Source organism: Magnolia sinica, chromosome 3, assembly GCF_029962835.1.
Source record: "Magnolia sinica isolate HGM2019 chromosome 3, MsV1, whole genome shotgun sequence".
Classification (NCBI taxonomy): Eukaryota; Viridiplantae; Streptophyta; class Magnoliopsida; order Magnoliales; family Magnoliaceae; genus Magnolia; species Magnolia sinica.
Genome location: NC_080575.1, coordinates 170,299 through 198,189, shown reverse-complemented (window position 1 = coordinate 198,189; position 27,891 = coordinate 170,299). Strand labels below are relative to the sequence as shown.

The 27,891-nt window shown below is 43.5% G+C and overlaps 1 protein-coding gene and 1 long non-coding RNA gene across 4 annotated transcripts in view; one reads left to right on the top strand and one right to left on the bottom strand.

Annotated features, from left to right (window-relative positions):
* Positions 1–27,891, top strand: part of LOC131239170 (ubiquitin carboxyl-terminal hydrolase 26-like) — a 100,621-nt gene that overhangs the window by 61,592 nt on the left and 11,138 nt on the right. The window contains exon 1 of one of the 3 annotated variants that reach the window (XM_058236733.1): positions 3,303–3,461. The exons of 1 other annotated variant lie outside the window; for it this stretch is intronic. The gene's annotated coding sequence lies outside the window, so the exon portion shown is untranslated. Of the gene's footprint in view, positions 1–3,302; positions 3,462–27,891 lie in introns of those variants that run through there. One more of the 3 variants, XM_058236732.1, reaches the window with a different exon arrangement.
* Positions 20,511–26,544, bottom strand: LOC131239173 (uncharacterized). Its single transcript, XR_009168077.1, has 2 exons — positions 26,257–26,544; positions 20,511–20,561 (listed from the first exon to the last, which is right to left on the bottom strand). It is a non-coding gene; the product is annotated as an uncharacterized LOC131239173 (long non-coding RNA).

Genomic DNA, 27,891 nt, shown 5'->3' with positions numbered 1-27,891 from the left:
ATTAGGATGACCAAAATTCAGATGTGCCACACCACATTAATTTAAGGCTGCGTTTGGATGCCTGTAAGTTTTTTAAGTTGTAAGTAAGTTCACATGAAAGAAAGTTACAAGTAATCCTGTTTGGATGTAAGTTATAATTAACTTACAGGTAACTTAATTTATGTGTTTGGATAACATGTAAGTTAAAGGTAAGATGTTTTATATTCACACAAACCGAAGTTTAGAGTATGAAATTGTTAAAAAATAGAATTGTCACATAAAAAAGTTTGGATAAAAGTATGTAATTTTATTGAGCCCATTTAGATGACTAGTTGGACTGATTTTAAAGCTAAACTAATTGTTATGTGAGAAACATTATTTTTATTATATAATATAAGTCTGAATAAAATCTTTCATACATGTTGGGTCTTATATACTTAGGTGCTTTATGCTATACCTGGAGGATTTTAGTTTCTCCGCAAGCGAGTATATGTGTGTGTGTATATGTACATGAATATGTGTATATGTATGTATATGTATATGTGTATAGGTGTATTTGTATATATGTGTGTGTATATATATATATGTATATATATGTATGTATATGTATGTATATGTATTTGTATGTATATGTATATGTATATGTGTGTGTATATGTTTATATGTATATTACATATATGTATATGTGTGTATGTATATATATGTAAATGTGTATGTATATACACGTATATGTGTGTGTGTGTGTATGTACATGAATATGTGTATATGTATGTATATGTATATGTGTATAGGTGTATTTGTATATATGTGTGTGTATATATATATATGCATATATATGTATGTATATGTATTTGTATGTATATGTATATGTATATGTGTGTGTATATGTTTATATGTATATTACATATATGTATATGTGTGTATGTATATATATGTAAATGTGGTTGTATATACACGTATATGTGTGTGTGTGTGTACATATGTATGTATATGTATTTGTGTATCTGTGTATATATATATATGTATGTATATATGTATATATATGTATATGTATATGTATACGTATATGTGTGTGTATAAGTATGTATATGTATATAGGTATATGTGTGTGTGTGTGTGTGTGTGTGTGTGTGTATGTATATGTGTATGTATATGTATATATGTGTGTGAGTGTGTGTGTGTGTGTATCTGTGTATATATATATATATATATATATATATATATATATATATATATATATATATATATATACATGTATATGTATATGTATATGTATGTGTATGTATATGTGTGTGTGTGTACATATACACGCATAAACATACACACATATACATATGCATATACATACACATACACATACATATACATAGATACATAAACAAATATATGCAAACATAACATACATACATATATATATATATATGTATGTATGTATGTATGTATATATGTGTGTGTGTGTGTGTACACATATAGATACATATATACATATACATATAATATATATACATATACATTCATATATATAACCATGTATGTTAGTTCATCTTATAGAAGTCACGACTCTTATCAACGGAAGTGGATTGCTTGTTGAGTAAACTCTTTAGGGCCCGTTTGGCCGGACAGATTGGAAGGGATTGGATGGTATTGGAAGGGATTGGAAGTTAAATCCCAAGATTAGCTGGGCGTGCCAAACAAACTGGGTGATTTGATCTCGGGATATAGCAATCCCATGGATCTTAAGACAATCCACTGATAACATCATCATTACCTTTAAATCCCATCCAATCCACCCTAATTCGTTCAAGTTTGCCTGGAACGTGTTTGGTTCGAGGGATTGGAAGGGATGGGAAGGTTTAATCCCGGGATTGGCCAAACATGCCAAATAGACTCGATATAGCAATCCCGGGATATAGCAAGCCCATGGATCTTAAGATAATCCACTGACAACACCATCATTACCTTGAAATCCATGCCATCCACCCTAATACCATTCAATCCCTTCCAATCCACCCGGCCAAACGGGCCCTTAAGGCTCACCATGATTTATGTATTGTATCCAATCCATCCATCCATTTACCATATAATTTTAAATCTTGATCCCAAAAATGAAAAATATCCAAATATCAAATGAACCACACAACAAGAAACAATATGAATTGAACTTCTATCGTTGAAAAATTCTTGGGGGCCATAGAAGTTTTGGATCAAGCTTATATTTGATTTTTCCCTTCATCCATGTTTGTATGATCTTTTGAACATGTTGGATGACAAATAACATGACTGTGGGGCCTAACAAGGTTTCAATGGTGGAAATCATTATTCCCACTGTTTCATATGGTATGATCCACTTGACCTCTGGATTTGCTTCAATTTTGGTCTCAATCCCATAAATAAGCTGGAAAAATGGATGGACGACATGGATAAATCATATACATTCATCATGGGCCCAACTGAGTTTACTCAGTACGATAAAAGATATGATTTCCTTGCCAATAGGTTAGATGGTAAATCGGATTGCGTACTGAGTTAATCAGTATGCTCTTATCGCACGGAGTAAACTCAGTCAAGGCCACCTTGAACATATGTGGTCTATCCATGCCGTCCATCTGTTTTTCCATCTAATTTAAGGGGTTAAGCCCAAAATTGACGCATATACAAAGATGAAGTGAATCATATCACAAGACAATTAGGATAATGATTTCCACATATGAAACCTTTATAGGCCCCAAAGTAATGTTTATTTGTCATCCAACTAGTTTATTAGATTATACAGACATGGATGAATGGGAAACAAAAATATAATCTTGATCCAAAACTTCTGTAGCCCTAAGAAATTTTCAATGGTAGAAGTTCAAGTCGATTGTTTCCTATGGTGTGGTCCATTTGAAAATGATATATGCTTCATTTTTGGGCTCAATTCCTAAAATTACCTAGGAAAATGAATGGACGGAGCGGATAAAATACATGAATCATGGTGGACTACTACCGTAGTCAGTAATTCACTAGGCAAACCGCTTCCGTTGGATGGCAAATAACTATTTAAGTGGACCCGTGATGTTTTTAACGGTAGGAATTTAGTTGAGATTGTTTTTTATCGTGTGGCCACTTGAGATTTGGATAAGCTTCATTTTTTAGATCATTTCCTAAAATGAGCTTTCAATACGGATGGACGGTGTGGATGTAAGGAAAGTACATCACTGTGGTCCCCGCAGTTAGGCATCCGAAACCGCCCCTGCCAAACAGCGCCGTTCCGCAATCACGCAAAAGTAAAAAATGAAGGAGAGGGAAAAAGAAAAAAATAAAAAAGAAAAACGAATGAGGGTTAGGGCTTACCTTGCCAGAGAGAGAGAGAGAGAGAGAGAGAGGGAAGGAGACGCTGAGAGAGGGAGAAGGAGACGCTGAGAGAGAGAGAGAGAGAGAGAGAGAGAGAGATCGAAGGAGACGCTGAGAGGGAGAAGGAGACGTTGGGTCAGAGCAGGTAGGTGCACTTTCAATCCAGCTGCGTTTCCACCACCCTCTCCCAAATTCGAAATGGATAGCCGTTGCCTGTAACAAAGTAACCTGTGACTTGAAAAACACCTAATTCCTCTTTTACATTTCTTGAATCTTACCTGATAGAAAGTTACAGGTTGAGACTTTGTTACCTGTAACATTTCTCCCCCAAACACAAACTGTAAGAATGTCACCTATAACTTTCGTACATTTTACACAAGTTACAGGCATCCAAACGGCCCCGACTTTCTAGGAATGATTTTACCCTTTTGGTCTTTTACCCTTTTGGTCCACCTTAGTTCTGGATTGGCCGGATTTTTGGGCTCCAATGAGAACATGTGGGGTCTGAGATGGACTGATCGATTGTCATGCAAACATCACAGTGGGCCCCACATATCGTGTTGTAGTGGATCAGGACATGTGCGCTCAGTCGCGCAGGTGCAACTATGGGTCTGTGCGGGTCTGTGCATGTGCGCATGTGCGCATGTGCCCGTGAAATTGCAATGTAGAACTTATCCAATGGATGCAATGGGTATAAGAAATTCATTTTTCAAATGGATGGCAAGGGGAAGTCCATTTCTGGATGTACTCTCTGGACTTCATTGATTGATGGCCAATATCCATCATCATTGGTTTTCCCTTTCTTCTCTCTTTATTGATGGGTTAAAAATTTAAATGTCTAGAAATCAGAGGTTATGATTATTCAACCAATCTGATATTGAGACTGTGACTTTAATACAGGAGGATCCAAAAATTTAGTTGGTTTAAATTGAGTTAATATACACCACTTGTACAGTTCTTGAGTGCCCGCGTATCAAGCTTTGTATGCTGTCGGAGCATCATATTATGTGCAACAGGTTTTTTTTTTTGAAGGATTACGAAGATTTCATTAAAAATAGAGAAAAACAAACAAGAGGAGAGGGGCCGCTGAGGAAGCGGACTGCCTAGACTCCTAAGAAAAGAACATTACAACCCTTAAGAGAATCTACGTCAACGGTCCATTCTATGATCATTTGTTTAGCTCTACGAACTAAAGACTCCCTCGACTTGTACTCATTTCTGAAAGTTCTTCTGTTTCTTTCTTCCCAAACTGCCCACCAGGTAGCCAGGAGGGCTAATCTCCAAATAGGGTTCTTTGCTTGCCTAGGCTGACACCGTGCCACACCATTAACAACCGATCTGTAGAGGCGGGGAAGGACCAATTGATACCGAAAGGGCCCAAGATTTGAGGCTAGATTTGTTGGATATAGGGGCAATGGATAAATAAATAATCTATCGTCTCTTCGTTCGCCATGGAGCAAAGGCAGCTATTCAGAAGGATCATGCCTCTTTTCCTCAAATTATCGATCGTAAGAACCTTTTTCTTACCAACCAGCCACCCGAAAAAATGTCTCTTTGGAGGGGTCGAATAGAGCTAGATCTGCTTTGTGGAGATTTCTTCTTTGAGGTGGGAAATGCTGTCCAGGATTTTGTAGAGAGATTTGATCGAAAACAGACCAGATTTTTCAGCTCTCCAAACTTATCTGTCTTCTCCCAAAAGATCCGGCTTGTTGGTGGAGATCCGATTAAGGAGGGCCACAAACTCAGCAGCCTCCCAATCCTGTAAATTCCTTCTACATGCTGGGTTCCAGACCACTTTCCCACTGATGAAGGAAAAGCAATCAGTGACTGAAGAGGCCTGATTATGGGATATATGAAAAATGTTTGGAAAATCCTCTTTGAGGGGAGATTCTCCCACCCAAGTATCTTCCCAGAAGCGAACTTTATCGTCATTACCAATAACAAAATCGATGCCTTTAAGGACCTTTTGTTTCATAGAAAGAATACCCCTCCATAGGGCCGAGGCCCTATAAGAAGAAGAATCTTTTGTCCACCATCCACCCGTAGAGTTGCCATATTTACTTTTAATTAACTTGTTCCAAAAGCACCCGTTCTCATTCCCCAAGCGCCAAATCCACTTACCTAGAAGAATGGAGGGCGAAAATGATGAGGTTGCGGTCGACGAAGAATGGATGGAGGTTTCTCGCTGGAAACCGGTCTCCATGGCGTTAGCGGCAAGAACGCGAGCTACCTATCCAACCTTGTTCGTCAAAGGATACCCGAAAGGCTGGTTTCCCCTGAATATCGGAAGGTTTTTTGGCCGAGCAGGCACTGTCATGGATGTGGTTATGCTGAGAGACCGGTCGACTGGTGCCTACGGGGGTTTTGCTCTGGTTCGTATGTCGAGTCTGAACTAGCAAGAGCAGTGACGATGTTACATGGAGTGAAGTTCGCAGGATCCCCTCTTCTGGTTCAGAGGGCCAAATATGGGCCTTCCCTCCCCCACCCTCCGAAACCTGCTCCCTATAAGGTATACCGCTCCAAACCTCCCCTTCCCCGTCCGCCATCACCCCTACCTCCACCTCCTCCTACTTTAGGGGCTCCGTCCTTTAAAGAAGCGCTTCTGCAACGACCTCTACCAACCTCTCCATCATCGTCGCCGGTCGCGCCTCCTCTTCCCTCTACCCTCCCCACTATGACCGATCCTTTCTATTTGAAAATGGGTGTTCCTATCTATGTGGATCTGACTCACTTCCGCAGGAGGAAGGAGGACCTCATGGACTTTATGGTTATTATATGCAAAGAAGGTGCATCTATGTCTCAGGTGCAGGATTGGATTTCAGAGACGATAGGATTCCGGCCAGGGAACTACACCATGAAGCCGCTGGGTTATAATGAATTGTGGGTTAAGGTCTGCCCAGGGATCAACCCTGAAATGTTACTAATGGCTGGTCACCTTCATTCTGGAGGTCCAATGGTGAGGTTGATGTGTTAGTCTCCATATTCGGTATGGAGAATGTTTAGATTCAAATTTGGGGAATTCCTCTGGAACTATGGTTTGACGAATTCTTTATTTCTGTAGCAGCGTATCTCGGTTCGTATTTAGAATTGGACGAGAAGACGAAGCTTGGGGAAGAGGTTGGTGTGATTCGTGTTAGAGTTCGACGAAGGAAGGGTCTTCCGATGCCGGCTTCAGTGAAACTAATGATAGAAGACCGCTGTTTTGACTTTCCGGTCTTCGTCGAAGCAGATGGCATCCCGGCTCCTCGTTGAGGTGACCTTTGGAGAGTTAGAGAAGGCCCTTCGTCGGAGCTCACGTTGTCGCATCGACCCTCTCAGGAAGGAGCACATATTCTATACTCCGTCAGACTATCGAATCGGGACTCTGACCGCTCATCTGCTGTTGCCAGTCGAGACGTCTTCTCCTCTCTCCCTACAATGACACGTGGAGGTACTCTAACACCCTCGCTCTCTCCTCCAGCTCCTTCGCCCCCCTGTCCATTGCGGGTACAGAAGCCTAGCAAAGAGGTGCTAATGCGTGGTTTAGACGTCGATATTCGAACGAAAGATATATCTCCTCCGGAGTATCCAGAAGATAATACGGAGGCTCCCAATATTACCCAACGACGTCTGCCTTTTAACCGGTCCGAATCCCTTAATATGTCAGGTACAGACCTGCCAGCGCTTCAGAATTTGACACGTAGCGAGGGTGGCGTGGAGTTAAAGAAAAGCAGGAGTTTTTCTTCTTTAACAAGCTATGTTCTCTCCTCCGAACACGTGAACAGTCTAGATGGTTGTTCGAGTACGACACCAGGACAGGTGGCTAATCCGCTCTCTCCCCTCATGCGTCTCACGAGTAGTAGTACAGTTTCTCCTCGGGAACCGCTGGTAGCCTCCCTACCTCTCCCACCATCGAGTGCCTTAGCTATTACTCCATCCATCCCTCATTCAGAATCGCCACACCCATGGCCCGATGATCTTCACTCTATCGGGGGTCTTCTGTCTGATTGCACTCAATCCGAATTCCAGTCGCGCCTGTCCTCGACTACCTCTCATTCCGGTTCATCTCCTGTGCTAGATGCCTTAGAAATGGGCCCGATTACTCTCTTTCAAGTTAATGATCCTTCGCAAGTCCTTATGGCAGAACCTTTGCAAATGATTGTTGACTCTCAGTCATATCTACAACAGACCGTCACAAACAGAGCCGATTTGTTAACAAAAATTCAGAAGAAACGATGGATTAGAGCAGCTATCGGAAAAGTGGGGAGATCTCTTGGTCTCTCTTTCGGGGATAGATTGGAGGACTACGTTGCCTTATTCTAGTGCATAGAAAATAGAGGTAGACCCTTTGAGAAGTGTCGATCTTCTCCAAAACAGCTTCTTAAGATATCAGGCAGTCGTGAGTTGCAACGTCTAGAAGCGAGTCTGGGGTTCATTGCGGCTTCATCGTCAAAACCTAGGCGTTAGGGAGCTCGGGGAAGTTTAGTGAGTCAAAGAAGATCATTTCGTGGAATGTCAAGGGGGTGGGCTCCAACCATAAATGGAGTCTGATTAAAGCGACCATCAACAGAAAAAAGCCGGAGGTCGTGTGTTTTCAAGAAACGAAGGTTTCTCGTTTTTCGGACCATCTGTTGGCTTCTCTTTGGAACGAAAGGGATGCTAAGTTCTTAACGCTGGATGCGGTGGGTATTTCAGGAGGGATCCTCATTGCTTGGAAATCTTCCAATTGGGACCTCCACTCCTCCTCAATTGGCATTTTCTCCTTGTTAGCCATCCTCAGAGATAAGTCCTCTATAAATTGTTTGTTGACTGTCATTTATGGGCCTAACAATGACTCTCTTAGGTCTGCCTTTCGGGACGAACTCACCCAGGTTAGAGATTCTTTTCAGGGGCCTTCGTGTATCGTCGGTGATTTCAATGTCACCCGTTTCGCAGAAGATCACTCTAGAAGCAGACGGCCTTCCCCTTGGATGTTGCGCTTTTCCGATTGGATCCAACAGGATCAACTCATCGATTTACCTCTTCTGGGCGCCAGATTCACGTGGTCAGATGGGCGGGCTAATCCAATCCAATCTCGGCTCGACAGATTTCTCGTATCCTCGTAGTGGATCGAGACATTCCCGACAATTAAGCAAATCGTCATGCCTCGTACTACCTTGGATCACTGCCCTATTATCTTAACGGAGGACGACAACTGGGGACTGAAACCATTCAGATTTAACTCGGCGTGGCTTCAGTCGGAGGATCTTAGGCAGAAGATTATTGCTTGGTGGCAGTCGTTCCAGGTTGAAGGGTTTGCTGGTCATCGATTGTTATGCAAGCTCAGACTTCTCAAGTCTAAGCTCAAAGATTGGTGGCGGGAGGAAAATCAAAAGAGTGGCTGACGTCGAAGCTCTTCTATCTAATCTCCAATCAATAGATGTTGAATCGGAATCGGGACCGTTGTCGAAAGAAATGTTGATAAGGCGTATTTCTATCATTCAGGACCTCTCAAGTAAAGCGCAGGAAGATGAATCCTCGTGGAGGATTAAATCCAGAATTAAGTGGATTGCTGAGGGTGATAAGAACACTAAGTTCTTCTACAATATGGCGAACATGAACTCTCGCTCTAAAGCCATCTTCAGCATTCTCGATAAAGGAATCAGGGTGGAGGATAGAAATGAAATTGCAGAAATTGCGATATCCCACTTCAAATCCCTATTATCGTCTGAGAACTGGATAAGACTGAAATTGGACAACATCTCTTTCAGTTGCCTACAGGTGGCTGATGCCGATCTTTTGGAAGCTCAGTTTACGGAAGTTGAGGTTAAGGCAACAGTTGATGCGTTGGGCGCTGACAAATCGCCAGGTCTGGATGGCTTTCCGATCAGCTTTTATCAAACTTTCTGGCAAACAGTTCGGAGCGACGTCCTCTCCTTTATTCAGGAATTTCACGAATGAAGTACGTTATCTAAGGGGTTGGGTGCTACTTTTATATCGCTCATTCCTAAGGTGGTGGGAGCTGCTTCTTTCTCTGAGTTTCATCCCATCAGTCTGATTGGGAGCCCGTATAAAATTCTGTCTAAAGTTTTGTCAGCTCGTCTTTCCAAAGTCATGGGTCTCCTCATTTCCAGCAATCAGAATGCATTTATTAAAGGTAGGTAGATAATGGATGGAGCCCTTATCGCTAATGAAGTTCTTCATTCATGTCACAGGTCAAAGTCTGCAGGGATTTTTTTGTAAATTGGATGTCGCTAAGGCGTATGACCATGTTGAGTGGGATTTCTTATCATACATGCTAACTCGGATGGGCTTTGGACACAAGTGGAGACAGTGGATCGCCAATTGTATTGGATCGGCTCATTTCTCCGTCATCCTCAACGGTTCTCCTGTAGGTTTTTTCAAGAGTTTGAGAGGTCTGCACCAAGGAGATCCTTTGACTCCTTATCTATTTCTTATAGTGGCAGAGGCGCTATCTCAAATGCTGAAAATGGGCCCAGATCATGGCATCCTGCGAGGCATTCCTGTGCCAGGTTTGCCTATCCCTCTCACTCATATCCAGTTCGCAGATGATACGTTAATTTTCTCTGAGGCATCTCAAAAGAAAATCGATCATCTTTTCACAGCCATCCGCTGCTTTGAAGCCGTCTCCGGTCTCACGATTAACTTCTCTAAGTCCAAACTTCTTAGAGTTAACATCCCCACTCAGAATTTACAGAGCTTCGCCGACACGCTGGGTTGCCGTGTTGAATCCTTTCCAACGTACTTTGTTGGGCTGCCTCTCTGCATCGGCGCCCCGCCGAAATATATGTGGGACAGGGTTATTAGCAAATTCCACAAATATCTGGCTACCTGGAAATGTAGATATCTGTCAATTGGAGGGAGGCTGAGTCTCATAAAAGCAGCCCTTTCTAGCCTTCCTCTATATTTTAAGTCGCTGTTCACCTACCCTGGGTCGGTAATCAGGAGCATAGACAAAATTAGAAGGGATTTCCTATGATTTGGCAAAGAAAATTAGAGGAAGTTCCATTTGCTAGAATGGAAGGAAGTATGTAAAGATTTCAGTGAGGGCGGTGCTAACGTGAAGAATCTGAGACTCATGAATCAGGCTTTGTTGGGGAAGTGGACTTGGCGATTTGCCTCGGAAAAGGAAGCTTTGTGGACTTCACTTATTAAGGGCAAATATGGAGCTTCTTACGGCGAATGGTGGCTGAAACAATCCTCATATTACAAAGCTTCTCACATATGGAGGAGTATTCTGAAGGTGAAAGATCCTGTTTGCTCTAATAGTAGATTTGAGTTGGGTAATGGAGTCTCCATCAGATTTTGGGAAGATACCTGGTGTGGAGACAATTCCTTTCAGACTTTATTCCCTCAGATTTACAGGCTTGCTCCCGACAGGAATATATATATTCACAACCGCTGCTTTGTTTTGTCAGACCAGCCAGTTTGGGATATCAGATGCACTAGAAACCTAAACCAAAGCGAAACAAATGAATATATGGAACTGCTGAATCGTTATCTCCCAAGTCAAAATATCCAACTCCCAGCCTGATAGAATTATTTGGCCTCTCGAGAAATCAACTTTATTTTCTGTAAAGTCTCTCTACACAGCTATCTACCCTACCGCGCGCCCCTCGAGCAATTTCCCCTATTTCATCTGGAAGTACAATGTCCCGCCTAAATATATTTGCTTCGGGTGGCTGGTTAGTCGCAATAGCATTCTCACCATTGATAACCTATCTAAGAGAGGCTTGCAACTGGTTAATGTTTGTCTTTGTTGTATGCGTAACGCCAAATCGGTCAACCACTTACTGGTTCATTGCCCATTCATCTCCATCATTCTAGATGATTTCTGCCAATAGTTCTCGGTCAGTTGGTGTGCGCCAGAGTCTGCAGCGAATATGTTATCCAATTGGAATGGTTTTAAACTTCGAAAAATCAACTCCATCATATGGCGTATGGCTCTCTTGGCCATTTGGTGGGTGGTTTGGGAAGAAAGGAATAATAGATGTTTCAATGATCGGTTGTCCTCAGGTAGGATAATAGGATCTAAGGCTAAAAAGCTTGTTATCAAATGGGCTGTTAATGTAAAGGGCTTGAAGAGGGTCGATTTGTCTTCTCTTGGTGTTTAGGAGCTTCCTGCCATCTCAACAGTTCGCTTCTTGTTTCTTTTCTTTTCTTTGTTTGTTTGTTTCTTTCTTTTCAATAGATTTGCAGTTACTTTTAAAAAAAATAAATCCACTTACCTAGAAGAGCTTGATTCATTGACTTGAGGCTTTTTAACCCTACACCTCCATCTTGATATTGCTTGCACACTTCCTTCCATTCAACCAAATGGAATTTCTTTTTCTCCTCTTTCCCATGCCAAAGAAAGTCGCGTCTCAATTTCTCAAGGATAGCCAGGACCGAAGTAGGGCATTTGAATAAGGACAAAGTATAAAGGAAGATAGTGCATATTTTATAAGAGTGATGTGGCCCCTGAACAATAAGTATCTGCACTTTCATCTAGCAAGATATTTCTCGAATCTGTCGATGACTTTATCTCATAGAGATTTAGGGGGTTTGCCTATGCACAACGGTAGGCCAACAAAGGATGTCAGAAATCTACCTTAGGAGCAATTAAATAATTCAGCGTAAAAACTACTGTCTTGCTGATCCATATTCACCCCGTACAATTTGGATTTGGCCATATTAACCTTAAGGCTAGAGACTGCTTCAAAACATCTAATTGTAGTACGTAGTTTACTCACCTTCTCTTGATTGGCTTCACTGAAAAGCAACGGGTCATTGGCAAATTGGATGTGGGAGATCGGAATATCGAGACCTTTGATTCTAATACAGCTTAGGATTCCCTTTTCTTGACCTTTGATTAGCATTCTGGATAGGGCCTCAACCACAATAAGGAAAAGGAATGGAGATAGCGGATCTCCTTGACGAAGACCCCTAGAGCTCTTAAAAAAACCCTTTGGAGAACCATTTAGGGGCACCGAAAAATGAGCGGACCCAACGGACTCTTCGATCCACCTAATCCATTTCTCCCTGAATCCTATACGAGCTTGCATATTGTGGAGAAAGTAATGCAGGGGCATTTTCACATCGGGCTCGAGTGGGGTAGCCCGTGGGATGCGAGGACACACTCGGGGTGGGTGACCCATGTGACTTGGGGCCCACGGGGAGGTCTCGTGTTCGAGACTCCTCACCGGGGGTGATTAATGCACATTTCATACCGGGTTTGAGTGGGGTGGCATATGGGATGTGGGGACACACTCGGGGTGGGCGGCCTGTTTGAGGCGGTGCCCATGTGATTTGGGGCCCACGAGGGGGGTTTGATCGAGGTCCTAACCCATGTGATGTGGGGCCTGGGCTATGAGATGAAGGGATTAATTCGCCATACTCTAACAGTTCGAGCTTTTAGAGCAAGTGGTTAATTGTCCTACATCAAATTGGTTTCAAAGCGGGAGGTCTTGTGTTCGAAACTCTTCACCGGGGGTGATTAATGCAGGGGCATTTTCACACTGGGCTTGAGTGGGGTAGCCCATGGGATGCGGGGACACTTGGGGTGGGTGACTCATGTGATTTGGGGCCCATGGGGGAGATCTCGTGTTCGAGACTCCTCACCGGGGGTGATTAATGCGCATTTCACATCGGGCTCAAGTGGGATGACTTGTGGGATGCGGAGACAGACTTGGGGTGGGCGGCCCGTGTCAGGCGGTACCCATGTGATTTGGGGCCCACGAGGGAGGTTCGGCCGAGGTCCTAACCCATGCGATGTGGGGCCTGGGCTATGACCTAAAGGGATTAATTTGCCATACTCTAATAGTTTGAGCTTTTAGAGCAAGTGGTTAATTGTCCTACATCAAATTGGTATCAAAGCGGGAGGTCTTGTGTTCGAGACTCCTCACCAGGGGTGATTAATGTAGGGGTATTTTCACATCGGGCTCGAGCGGGGTAGCCCGTGGGATGCAGGGACACACTCGGGGTGGGTGACCCATGTGATTTGGGGCCCATGGGGGAGGTCTCGTGTTCGAAACTCTTCACCGGGGGCGATTAATGCGCATTTCACACTGGGCTCGAGTGGGGTAGCCTGTGGGATGCGGGGACACACTCGGGGTGGGCGGCTCGTGTGAGGCGGTACCCATGTGATTTGGGGCTCACGAGGGGGGTTCGGCCGAGGTCTTAACCCATGCGATGTGGGGCCTGGGCTATGAGATAAAGGGGTTAATTTGCCATACTTCGAGCTTTTAGAGTAAGTGGTTAATTGTCCTGCATCAGAAAGGCCCAATCCACATGGTCATAAGCCTTCTCGAGATCTAGCTTGCATAGGATGCCTTTCGATTTGGATCAGTGGATGAAATCTAAGCATTCGAACGCTATAAGAGCACTGTCGATGATTTGTCTGCCCAGGATGAAAGCACTCTGATTACCTGAAATAACATTCCCTATCACATTCTTCCAGCGAGAACGGGGCTTCAAGGATGTTGACGTTCGCAGCTACTAGCCTGTCTAACTGCAAGAAGTCTTAAGCCCAGTCTGTTCCAATTCTCTCCCTGAAGGAGATTGTTGAAAAATCTGATAGCCTCGGACTCAATTAGATGCTTATCTTCAGTTATGGTGTCGTTTACCTCTATGCTGCTTATCTTGTTGAATCTTAGACGTGCACTGGCGATGCTGTGAAAGAAACTAGTGTTCTTATTCCCTTCTTTGATCCATTTTGACTGCGATCGTTGTCTCCAAGCAATCTCATCTTCTAGCACTCTAGCTGAGATATTTTGGATGATCTGAATTCTGCTTGTTATTTGCTCTGCTGACATCGTTCCTTCTTCCGCTTTCAGATCAATTTTCTGCAGCTCTGATAATAAAGCTTCCATTTCCTTAGCCCTTTTATTCGATTCTTTCTCTCTCCATTGTTTCATCTTTTCCTTCAGAAGTTTCAGCTTGAAACTCAGCATGTAGCCAGCGTATCCTTCCACCTCAAATTCTGACCACCATTTTTTAATAAGTTGCGAGAATCCCTGTATCATTGTCCAAGAAATTTCAAATCTGAAGGGTTTTGGACCCTAACTCTGATTATCAGCTGAGAGAATCACTGGAGAGTGGTCTGAAGTGGTTCTCGGGAGGGCCGATTGGGAGACGAAAGGAAAATCATCAGTCCAGTTAGAAGAAATTAGAAATCTATCCAGTCTGGCTAGAGTCGGCTTCATTCTCCCATTCCTCTAAGTGAATCTGGCACCAAGTAGGGGAAGATCCACAAGCTCTTGATCATTGATCCAAGAGGAGAAGATCCGCGTTGCGGGAGAAATGTTGCTGGCATGAGATTTATCTTCAGCATATCTGGTGATGTTGAAGTCTCCACATAAACACCGAGGACCATTGAATCTACATCTTGAGGCGCTGAGCTCCGCCCAGAAATTGTCTCTACTACCATCAACATTAGGACCATAAACGGAAGTAATGAGACAAAAAATGAAGAGAGTAGTTTTTCAGAATAACAGAAATGGAAAACTCCCCTTTCCAGCTTGATTCTAGGGACCATATAGAAGAATTCCAAGCCACAAGAATTCCTCCAGCGCTGCCTTTAGCGTCCAACGAAACCCATTTAGCATCTTGGACTTTCCATAGAGAGCTCATCAGCTGATTAGAAAAGTCTTGAACCTTTATCTCCTGAAGGCAAATCACATCAGGATTATTCCTCCCGCAAGTGTCTTTGATCAATCTTCTTTTCTGCTTTGACCCCACCCCTCTAACATTCCACGATAGGATCTTCATAGAGAAACCAAACTCCCCTGGTTATCGACATTCCCTGCTCCTGATAATAAGCTGATTGAAGAGTTGAAAGAAGATGTAAGACTGTGCAATTCTTTGCTGCTACGCGATCTGGAGGATTGCTGTCTTGGAGATCTGGTGCTAAGAAGCGGACGACCTCGGTTTTCAACACAGTGGAACAAGGCTATGTAGTCTTCCGCGCAATCTTCGAAAGATAGCCCTAGGGATCTACTTACGTGACCAATCGCATCCCTAATCCATTTCTTCCTTGGGATTACTTTGATCAGCTCTGCCCTCTGAAATTCAGATTCCGACTTCGATAACTGAGTTTTCTCTGGTTGAACTGGATTACCTTCCTGCCAAATCTAAAGGGGCTCTGCTCCGATCGGGCCTGCAGAGCTGTCTTCACGAAATAGAGTGGATAGAGCTAGTTGGGATATCCCGCTTCTGGGGGATTGAATTGGAGAAGAAGGATTGGAAGGAGAATCCTGATATTTGGAACTCGACGATCGGAGATTGGGATCGGGATTGGGAGGCTCTTTAGACTCCTAGGAGAGGGGCAGCGGCTTTGAAGGAAGATGGGGGGCTATGATTTGTCCACCTGAGAGGATCAGGAATGGGAGGGAAGATGCGGATACGGCCCTCGGAAAGAGACAAAGGGATTATTTTGGAAATCTGCAGGTGAGCAGGATCTGATGGAAGGTTTGGGGCATAGTGATTAGTTTAGATCGAAAATGGATGGGTTCGAATGGTCCAAAACTTGCATGAGTGGGATGAGTTGGAGAGTTGAGTCTACTCGCGTGTCTAAGACTGCTTCGGGAGCATCGACCTCAGCTTCGGAAGGGCCATGGGACCCTTTTAGTAATCGGGTCTTGCGATTCGGGTCTCTTTCTGCTTCGGGTAGGTGACGTGGACGAGGCTCCTCCATTCGCAAGTCCGATAAGGCGAGCCGGTTTGGTTGACGTGTGTTATCCTCATAGATCTCGAGGCCAAGCATCACTTGCACCGCCGATTTTGCAGCTACTCGAAAGCTGTGTACAACCGTCTCTAAAAAGTAGCAAGTAGTAGGCACGGTGCTCCTGTGGAGCACATGAGTCGTGCTCTTGCATTTGGATCCATGGCTACCGTCGTCTCATACGACGGATGAGAGTACTCCCTAGATCTCGATAGATCTCCCCAACGAGGGATCGGATCATCTTTCTTTTCTATTTGAATCTACAAAGATACAATCCTATTGTCGACTTCCACTTGAATGTGAGATGGCAGCGGCTCTCCCTTCATACATCTTACCCTAGTTCTGATCACTTCCATCTCCTCTCCTGGCAGAGTCTTAGGATCCATCTCGATGAGTTTCCCTAAGGTGCAGCTTCCAGGAAAAATTCTTCGTACCATAGTTCCAAGGGAACCGACCATATGAGTATCCACACTTCTTCCATGCTGAACAGGGAAAATTCTTCCCAGTACTGGATTTTTGAAGGATAGGACCATCTTTGTGTAGAGCTCTTGCCCATATGAGAATGTTTGGATTAACACCTGGGCTCAGTTTGATCCAGAGTTCGTTGTAGCCGATTGGACGAATGCTATATTGCTTCTGCGTAACTCTGCAACACTCGTCTATCCAGGTTTTGATTTGGGGAATGGAGACATTATCTCTGGTTATCACTACTACTGAGTTTGCCAGGTCTTTTTTTAAGCGATCTATGCATGCTTGCTTGATGCGAAGCACCGAACCGGGGCCTGGGTTCGCCGTCTCCAACTTCATACCCTGGTCGCTCTCCTGAGAATGAGTGGTGGTGTTGGAGGAGATATCTTGTTCCCTAACCGTCTCAATAGATCGGGTTAACGCATCTTTGAACGATGTTGGTTTCTTCTGTTGAGGTCGATTTTGCACTGGGTCCTTGTCCGTTTTTGGAGTAAAGGTCTCCACGCCTTTTAGCTTTGAGCTCAGGACCAAACCTAGCTCTTTGGACAAGAAGTTTAGCTCCATCGAAACTCTCACTGTGGAGCATCCATACTGCTCTAATCATTTCTTCTTCTGAGCTCATTCTTACCAATGCGAAGTCCCTGTAAGATCCATTTTTTCTGTCCCTTTGTCTTACAACGTCCATCACAGCCCCTGTGCGTCTGAAGACTCTGGTGAAATTTATAGGCACCTATCCGTCTGGAAACCCCTTCACAAAGAGAGTTGGATAACTATTGTAATCTCTCCCTTTGCCCCTTTCCGATTTCGAGTTCCCTTTTCTCCTACGTATTGTTTGCCATGTTCCTTTTGTCTCGCGATCTTGCGAGGGGACCCCATTTGCCATTGAGCGGCTTTCCGTTTCCTCCAGCGCGGTCTTCTCTTTCCCCTTATCCTCAGGCGCAATCATCTCTTTAACTTGTCACGGAAATTTGATCAAAATTCACTCACAATGGTAACCGGAAACTTGTTGGAAGGAAAATAAACATTCTGGTGGAATCCATGAAGTTTTTGATGGTGTGGATTCAATCAGGACTGTTCCGTGTGGTATGGTCCACCTAAGATTTGAGTCAGCTTTGTGTTCGGATCATGCCCACTGTTTTTTAATGTACATTTCTGCTGTACATTTGATGTACATTCAATTGTATAGTTGTGGCCCCCATATAACTGTGCTGGCCTATTTTGTTTTTTGTTTTTTGTTTTTTTTTTCTTGGGGTTCTTCGTTAATTCAGGGATTTGACACACGTGTTCTTTAACACATCCGCACATGTGATCGTCACACGCTCGCGACTGTACTTGCAACCGTCTGTACTGATAGACTGTTCGTCACTTTTTCCATTTTCTTCCGCTTCAAGTATCGGTTTAATGCCCTAATTTCTATCCAGAGGAATCGAAATCTCTGAGAAGAAGGAAAACAACGATTTCAGTCTTCGGAGCTTGAAATATGGAAGGATTATTATTCCATCGCAAGCAATTTCTGTAGGATTCGACATTTCTCTGGTGATCATTGCTTCTTCTGCTTTTTTCCTTTTCTCTTCTTTTATACAAGATATGGAGCTCATTTTATTTGAATTTCTCTCCCATTTCGATCATCTTTATTTTCGTTTATTTTGAAGAATTTCATAATAATATCTCATCATTCTGCTTTGAATCTGATTTTTTTTCTTCTTGCCATTACCCAAGGAAAACCACACACCTTGCCAGAATGTGGCCTTTATGAAGCAAACCCCTTTCCATAGTGTAGAAGCTCTATAAGTAGATGATTCTCTAGTCCCCCATCCTCCTATTGAAGAGCCATATTTGCTTTCGAGGATTTCTTTCCAAAGGGCACCATCCTCTTCAGCAAGACACCACAACCATTTACCAAGAAGCGCACAATTCATGATCTTGAGGTCCTTAATCCCTGCCCCTCCAACATAGTAGGCCTTGCAAACTTCTTTCCAATTGATTAGGTGGAGCCTTTTCTTTTCATCTATGCCTTGCCCCATGAAAACTCTGGAGTCATGTATGAGATATGCCTTTCATCCATGCCTTACCACAGGAAAACTCGAGAGTCATATATGAGATGCTAACACTTGGAAGACAAAAATCAAGAGTCAAGACCAAACAACTAAAGAGGCTAAAGCACAATTGGCAAGCAAATTGATTGATGTGGACCAATACCACATCCAACTTCACCATTCTAAATAGCTTGACTGGTGCCTTGCACTGGTTTCTAAAAGATTTATCATTTCGTTCCACACTAATAGCACAAAGACTGACAAGGGGAAAAAGCTTCCATAACATCCTTTATGACCATTACCATCTCTGTGGCATGTAAGAAATAAACCCCTGATTGATTCATGCCCCACCTAATGAGAATGATATAATCTGAAGAAGCCATCCAAGACTTCCTAGCCAAATGCGCGATGCATGAGGAGGTCAGCAAAATCCACATCCTTCACAGACGAAATAAAAATGTTGGATGATCATGTGCCTTTTCTGTATGTTGTCCACTATAAGGATCTGATGCAGGACGGTCTAAACTAGAATTGTGTGAGCACAACAATTATCCAACGAAATAAACTAAGCAAATCAATTGAAATATTCACATTCCACATCATAGTAAAGATAATAATAAAGGGAACATGCAATGGTTGCAAACCATCATCACAATCCCGTGGTACCGTATTAAAATAATGCACGGATTGGATCTGGTGAGGGATGTGACCTCCCAATCTTGCATGGTTTCAATCCAACAATCAATGCAGCTTCTCCAGTCCAGTAAATCAAAGGATTTCTGGAATAGGGACTGCTGGAAAATTTGAGAGATGGTTGGGATCAATTCTCAGATTTTCAGGGTCAATAGCAATAAAAAAAGACTAGGCATAGAAAGAGAAGAAGAAAGTTAAGAGGGTTAGAAATAGAATTTAGAAGACGAGAAGAGATTAGGGGAAGAGAAGAACTTACCATAGAGAGAGGGGAAGGAGGAACCAAGCTTTCATTAAAAAAACATTATTAGGGGTTTAGGGTAGAAAACACCTTATTTATAAAATTCGGATTTAAAAGAAAATGACTAAACTACCCCTATAATAAAAGAAAAGAAAAAATGTGCAAAACAAAGCTTTCTAAAAATAAAAAATAAAAATCCCGCGTAATAGATCAGTCTTCTAACTCATCCTACACGTGTGTCCTTCTAATGTGGCGCTTTCAATTAATCCAAGGACACGTGTAAGGTCTTCAAAATCATCCTTAGTTGTGCCATTAACCAGGTCTTCAAAATCATCCTTAGTTGTGCCATTAACCATGTCTTCAAAATCATCTTTGGTTGTGCCATGAATCATCATCAAGCCATAAAGATGTATTCGTCGGCTGCCTTCGTCTTTGATAAACTTTGAAGGGTCTGATGTCCTCATCAGGATCCTAAACCAGGAACCCTTGTCTAGAAAGTGTGATGTTTTCTGGACTGCTGCACGTCTATCATTGCCAACGTTTTTCAAGTTATTCACAGGTATAATTTGTTTTTTCATATTGGTTAGGTTTCTCCGAGAAGTTTTCCAAACATTTTCGTGATGCAAAATGTCTTGAAATTTGAAACCCCAATCTAAACAGATCAGAAGTAAGCACAATGAAATGCTCAGAAAGTTGCCATTTGTGGTACCTCCTTTTATTTCAATTCTTTTTCTTTTCTTTTTGTCAATCTATGGATATATGCCACCTTTTTGCAGAGCATAGGGATGCTAAACAATCTTCATGTCTTTTCTATGGTGGTCGATCTTATATGAGTCTTTGGAAGTGCCAATTATCCATCATGGAAGTTCTCGTAGAGTCGAAGGTTTAAAAGCTTGATTCTTGGTCAAGTTTTCCACAGTAAAAAAAAATCTAAGCTAACCCCCTAAACTCATTTTGGTCAAATCAGCATGTGATGCGGGACGGGATATCAGATTAACTAGAGTAATCAAAAGACAAAATAACGCTAAACTACCACAAGTTAAAAAATTCAGATTTGTAACATGTTTAAGGTTCAAAACACCTAACAATCAATGAGTTTATTACAATCAAGTGCCAACTTGAATCACATATTAACCTGAACAAGAGGATTTTTTTTTTTTTTTTTTAAATTTAAAGTAGCGGGATTATATTGAAGTCGAAAGAAAAAGAGATACAAATGGGGCTACTGAGATAGCAGAAAAGGGAAGGAGCAAAAGAAGAAGCTATAAACCTAAAAAGAGAAAATCAAAACCAACTAGGGTAGGCACATTCGAAGCCCATTCAATTAGGAGTTTTTTAGCTTTCGATCCAACAGACTGAGCAGAAGCGTGAGCGTTGTTGAAGCATCTATCATTTCTCTCCTTCCAGATAGCCCACTAGATGGCCACAATTGCCATTTTCCAAACCTTGGATTTCACCTTGCCCAGCTTGAAACCGTGCCAATAAGCGAGAAGAGAAGAAGCAGAAAAGGGGACAACTAACAGCGCTAAAACGAGAGATAAAGTCCTGACGAATTTGAGAGACGAGCAGGCAATGGACGAGAAGGTGATCAACTGATTCAACACTTCATGCAACACAGACAGATGTTGGTTAGTTGCATACCCTTCTTCATGAGGTTGTCCACTGTGAGAATCCGATTTCTGGAAGCCAGCCAGGTAAAACATTTGTATTTAGGAGGAATGGGGTATTTCCAGATGAAATGGGAGGTCAGCGAGATAAGATGGTGGGATTGGATGAGGTTAGAATACAAGGATTTGACAGAGAAGTTGGAGGATTTATCCAAGGACCATATAATCTTATCAGCTTCAGAGGTGGATGGGTTCGCCCTAAATAGGAGGGAGAGAAGATCCGCATAATGAATCACCTCGCAGTCACGAAGATTTTTGCGGCATCTGATATCCCAAATAGTACCAGAGTCTGATATGGAAAAGAAGCAAGCGAAAAATTGAAGGGAATGAGTCCCGTAAACATCTGTCCCCAATCCAATGGTCCTCCCAAAATTGGATCGACGAGCCGTTCCCTAGCTGAAACGAGATATTATCAGTAATCGCTTTTTTATAACGCAGGATGCCTCTCCATATGGATGAGGCTCTGTAGGCTGTGGAATCCCTAGTCCACCAGCCACCCGAAGTAGAGCCATATTTTCCTTTAATGATGATATTCCACAAAGCTTCCAGTTTCGATCCGAGTCTCCAGGTCCACTTCCCAAGCAGGGCCTTGTTCATGGTTTTCAAATTTGTCACGCTAGCACCTCCACTTCTGAAATGACTGCAGACTTCTTTCCAATCCATAAGATGAATTTTTTTCTGGTTTTCCTTGCCGCTCCACGAGAAGTCCCTCCTTAAATTGTCGATCCTACGCATCACCACAAACGGGCAAATGAGAAGGGAGAAGAAGTAAATAGGGATATTAGACATAGCGGCCTTGATGAGCGTAAGCCTTCCCCCCATAGATAGGTATCTGCACTTCCAGCGTGCCAGCGTCCTCTAAAATTTTTCGACCACCTTGTCCCATATGGATATCGGAGGAGGGCCAATGGTCAGCGGCAGACCCACAAAGAAGGTGGGGAGAGAGGTAGTGGAGCATCCCAAGATGTGGGAAAAGGAATTGAGATCCAGGTCAGAGACGTTGATCCCAAACACTTTGGATTTGGCCATGTTAACATGCATCCCAGATACCGCCTCGAAGCATCTGAAGGTAGTATGGAGATTAGATATAGTGTCGGAGTCCGCTTCGCAAGTAATCAGCGTATCGTCTGCAAATTGAATATGTGTGATCGGGATGTCGACCTCGGGCACGAGATACCAGAGAATAATCTTGCATTTTGCCCCATAAGCATCATCTGGGAGAGCGCTTCAGCGATCGTAAGAAACAAGAGGAGACAACGGGTCACCTTGTCGAATACCCCTCAAATTGGAGAAGAATCCTTTTGGGGCGCCATTGAGGAGGACCAAGAAATGAGAAGATTCGACACAAGCCTTCATCCATGACCTCCATTTTACTCCAAAACCCATACGGGTGAGCATATATTGGAGGAAGTTCCAGTGCACATGATCGTAAGCCTTTTCAATGTCAAGCTTGCAAAAGACCGCTTTGGTACCAGCCTTATGGCAAGAATGGAGAATTTCATTGGCAATTACGGCACCGTCCACGATCTGACGTCCTTTGATGAAAGCATTTTGATGCTTTGAGATGATCCTGTCCATAACCGAAGCTAGCCGAGTAGAAAGGACTTTAGCTAGAATTTTGTAGGGGCCCCCAATTAGACTGATAGGCCTGTAGTTCGAGAAGGAATTTGCTCCATGGGTTTTAGGAATAAGGGTGATGAAAGAGGCACCAATACCTTTAGATAGCTTTCCCTGTTCGTGGAACTCATGAAGGAAATTCATGATATCAGGCTGAATAGTATCCCAAAAGGATTTGAAGAAGCACATAGGAAATCCATCAGGCCCCAGGGCCCTATCTCCATCCATGGCGTCAATGGCCGCTTTGACCTCCTCAATCGAGAAGACAGCCTCCAGAAGATCGGCTTCTGAGCGAAGGAACGAACGGAAATGAATCCCGTCCAAAGTAGGCTTGACCCAACCTTCAGAAGAAAGGAGGGAATGATAGTGGAGCACCGCCGCATCTTCGATCTCTGATTTGTCGTCGATCAATTTGCCATCCACCGAAATACTATGAATAACTTTCGCTTGAGCTCTCATCTTGGCGATATTGTGGAAATACTTGGTGTTCTTATCGCCTTCAGCGATCCATTTAGCCCTCGATTTCACCTTCCAAGAAATTTCGTCCTGGAGAGCTCTGGATGAGATGGATTGGATGATTTGAATTCGACGGGATAGAACCTCCAGAGGAGTGTCGTTGATGTCCATACGAGAGTCGATCACTTGAAGTTCAGCCAGCAGAGCCTCAGTTTCATCTTCTCTCTTCCTAAGTTCTACCTTCTTCTAGTCTTTCAAATTATCTTTCAGGAGACGAAGCTTGCACAAGAGCTTATGGCCAGCGAAACCATCAGTGGCAAAGGAGGACCACCAATCCACAATCTTCTGATGAAAACCTTCAATTTGCAGCCATGCGGGGTTGAATTTGAATGGTTTGGGGCCCCAATCAGCGTTGATTTCTGAAAGGAGGATGGGGCAGTGATCCGAGGTTGTTCTAGGTAGAGCAAGCTGAACCGAAGAGGGAAACTTATCGATCCAATCAGTGGAGATGAGAAACCTGTCTAATCTCGACTAGATTTGAGCTCTGCGACCATTGGACCAGGTGAAGTTTGCACCATACAGAGGTAAATCTACCAGCTCCTGGGCTTGAATCTAGGAGAAGGATTGCATAGCGAGACTTGATCTCCTAGAACGAGAATGCTCCTGAGGGAAACGGATGACATTGAGTCGCCCGCGAAGCAGCAGGGCCCTCAAAAAGACTGTCTAATAGCAGTCAGTTCCTCCCAGAAGATGGACCTGAGAGAAGCATCGTTAGAACCATACACAATGATTATAATTCCACAAAAAGAAGAAAACTTATCTTGGAGGATGACAGCGTTTGAGAAAATCCCAGTCATGGATAGCTGTAAGTCCCACTTGGAAGCTTTCTACGCTATGAGAATACCTCCCGAGGACCCAAAAGTGTCAAGCGAAACGAAATTGGCATCCTGGATGCCCCATTTCGTATTTAGAAGGCGCTGCAAAAAAGATGGGACTTTCGTTTCCTGGAGGCAGATAACATCCAGGTTCTTTCTTGTGATAGAACACTTGATTAGGCTCCTCTTTTGTTTGGAGCCAACACCCCTCACGTTCCAAGAGAGAACTATCATTTGGGCACCGATCTGCCGTGTCTGGACGATGATCCAGAGACGATCGCAGGAGAATCTTGAAGACGGAGGAGTTCCCTGTTGCTAGAGGAGCGAGAAACTTGCTTGACTGGAGTTCTCGGCGGTGGGAGAGGATGTCCCCTTTCCTCAATAAATTGGAAAAGGTCTGTATAATCTTCTTCCCTGTTGCCAAAAGAGAGGCCCAGCGATCTTCCGACGTGCCCCACAGCGTCTCTAATCCATTTCTTTTCATGAATTTTCTTGTATTGTTGTTCGTTACTGTTCTCGTCCGAGTGCACTAAAGTATGAGTGTCAAGATGATGAGGACCTGAGCACGTGTGGAGAGGTTCTGTTGAGAGGATTTTTGGGGTGATCTCCTCTTGGAAGAGCGTGAGAGGGCCAAGATCAGCCCAGTCTTTACACGAGGAATTGATGGGGGATGAAGGTAAGGATGAAACGGAGCGGGTATCAGAGGAAAGATTTGCTGAGGAATCATCACGAGAGATGTCATCCCCCAGGGCAGGATAAGGTTGATTGCGGGAGGGCGACGATGGGTGGTAGGATAATGGATGGATCGGAATGGAGGCTTTGTCGGGTCCAAGTCTGTGAGGCGTAAGGTGGGTTAATGGGTACGGGTTCGGATACCTTCAGAGGTCCCCATTTGGAGGGGGAGAGATGGATATGGGTTAAAAATGGACCCGCATCAATGGATCCGATATCCGTCGGTGCTAAACTTCCGTTGAAAATATCGTTCTCAGATGACGCGTGTCGCGAATGTAACGAACGTCTGTCGACCAGGTTAAAATCTTTCGGCTGAAATGGGTAGGGTGCGCCACGTGTCTGCATCAGGGACATTTGATGAGATAAATGGTCCGCGTCTCGAGAGGTCAGTGTACTCCCTAGGACGTGTGGAGATGCAATTGGACGCAAATCTCTTCGCGCCGAATGTGGAGATTTTGTCAGCCGAGATAGATGCGGAAGGAAGCAAGGGTCCACCACGTGCCGATTGAAAAGGCGTATCGTTGCCTTTGTGTACTTTCGTTGGAGACGAGGTGACATGCCTCGGATCCGGTGGTCCGCTGGAGTAGGCAAGTCATGCTCCATCTTCCCGCGTTGATGGCTGCATGGGAAGCAACGACTGGCTTGTTGATTCCTTAGCCCTCCAAACATCCCCCCATCTAGGGTGTGACGATATCGGCGAGTCTTTCTGGACGGGGAGAAGTATGGTGCGGTTGTTGACCTTCACAGAGACATGCGCTAGGAGAGGAATGTCTTTCCTCCTCACCCTAGCTCGAATGACTCCCAGCTCTGTCCCAAGACGGGTCTTCAGATCGATTTCTAGAAGGTAGCCCACCTTCGATGCCGCTTTGATGAGGAATTCGTCGTACCAGCACCCCAAAGGGATGTCCCAAATAAGAATCCAAATATTTTCTTTGTTGAAACTGGAGTATTCTTCCCATGGCATAATTTTCAAGATTGGACCATCCGGGAGTAATCGGTCTGCCATGGAAAGAAAGTCAGGGTTGAGAGCTGGCCAAATTTTAACCCATAATACGTCATGGCCCAACGGCTTGAATTCGGATAATTCTATCTGGATCCCAGTACAATGACGAATCCATTCTTTAATGTCTGGGATGGAAGCACCTTCTGCTGTGATTATGACCACCGACTTCGCTAACTCAACACGCTTCTTCTCAAAGTCTCCTGATCAACAATAATAGGAGAGTCGGGCTGATCATACGAACACTCGTCGTGAATGTCTTTCTTGGCATCATTCGATTATGGAGAGGTCGAGGAGGGCACCTTTGAATTATGAAGAAGAGCTTCTTTGAAGGAGCACTCCTTTGAAACAGGAATAGGTTGGAAGACCTTTGTAGATACCGGGACCTTAGGAGGTAGAGGTTTGGAAGCTCCCTGATAAGAGTGTGACTGAGAACGTGAAGCGGATATGGTCTCCGGACCATATCGAGCCCTCTGGACTAACCTGAACAAGAGTTTGTTTATACATTATAACAAATGTTTTATCTGTTCACTTTTTTCCCTCCGTTTTCTATAAATAACAACACCATTGAAAGATAAAAGCATAAAAAATAATAATCATAAGGCTAGAGGCTGGAAGGTTTAATCTGTTCACTTTTTTTTTTTTCTTCTTCTGTTTTCAATAGATAACAACTCCATTGAAAGATAAAAGCATAAAAAAATAAGGCTAGAGGTTGTCGATCCAATCTTTGCTGCTCTGCAACTAGTTTATTTCCCAAAAAGCTTTGCAACTACAAACTTGCCAACAACACCCTACCTTTGGCTTCACCTAAGTCCCTTCATCTTTTTCTACTGTTCGAAAACCCACAATTGTACTACCAAATATAGAAGAAAAAAAGGTACGTCTGTCGTGAGAATGGGTGTAAATGGTGGTTACAGTGTGAGTGAGACATTACTAAATTGGCCATGCCAAAACTGGCACCAACCATAATCCTAACTACATAATTGGTGGCCTGAAAACGGATAGTCATAAACAAAATGGCTAACCATTGACATTTGACAACCATCCATTGATTAAAATATCCAGTATCAACTGACCAATTCAGTATTTGGGTTGAAGGCCATACATCCATAAGATGGGCATGTTTTGTGTTGAGGATGGGAAACAAAGCAAGAGGGCTCTTGGGCAGAAATAATAGTAGATAAGCACAGTGGGGGTGGCAGCTGAGCTGGAAGGGCCAAGCATGAGTAAAGGGATAATTGCTCCCAGCCTAACAGATCGTCGGATGTGACCCAGCCCCACGTAAAAAAAGAAAAGAAAAAAAGGAGGCATTTAGGGCATGTATTGTCCACATTGCCCATCATAGCAATGGTCTAGATAAAAGAATTATGGGGCCCCATATGTGAGTAGAGCACATCAAAGATGCCGTTCGCCTCCTCACGCATCAAGTCTCTGTAATTTCTCCACAAAAAGTTACACTAGTGGAGGAAATATCTAAGGTAGCGGTGGGAAAATACGTGAGTAAGGCGCGATGATAGCCTCCTGCACTAGATTCTTAGAATTCTTAGGATCGAGTCCCCAACGGATCTCACTCATGTTTGGGGTCTCAAAGGACACCTTGGTGAACTCTCCCACCTTTTCAACTTTCCCCCTCCTACCTGCTCTTAGAACAAGACTATTCCTATTATAAGAGAAAATACCATTACTTAGCCGAATGATATTGCCCACCTCGAACGCATCACATTCACTCCCCCAAAACTGGAACTCTCCCTTGACCCTATTAAAGACACAAAAGGATCATTAGAGCCAAAATCCCTTTGGAAAACAAAATGTTTAACCCGTGAGAAATGACACGAATTTTCCTAAATACATCACTAAGGGCCCCCGGAATAAATCCTTCCCATTATAGCCTAATGCAAAACAACCAAGACGGAACCACATATATCGATCTCAATCTATGGGAAAAAGATGATGCAATCCTATATAGAGAATGCTAGTGTATTGTGTATGTGGTTAGTGGCCCCTTTTAGTGTAAGTGCATGTGCACACTTCCCTCTTCTCCTGCGGTGTACTATATGCTTTATTATAATAAAATATTATGTGTTAGGGCAAGTAAGCCTAGCACAACATCTCTCCCAA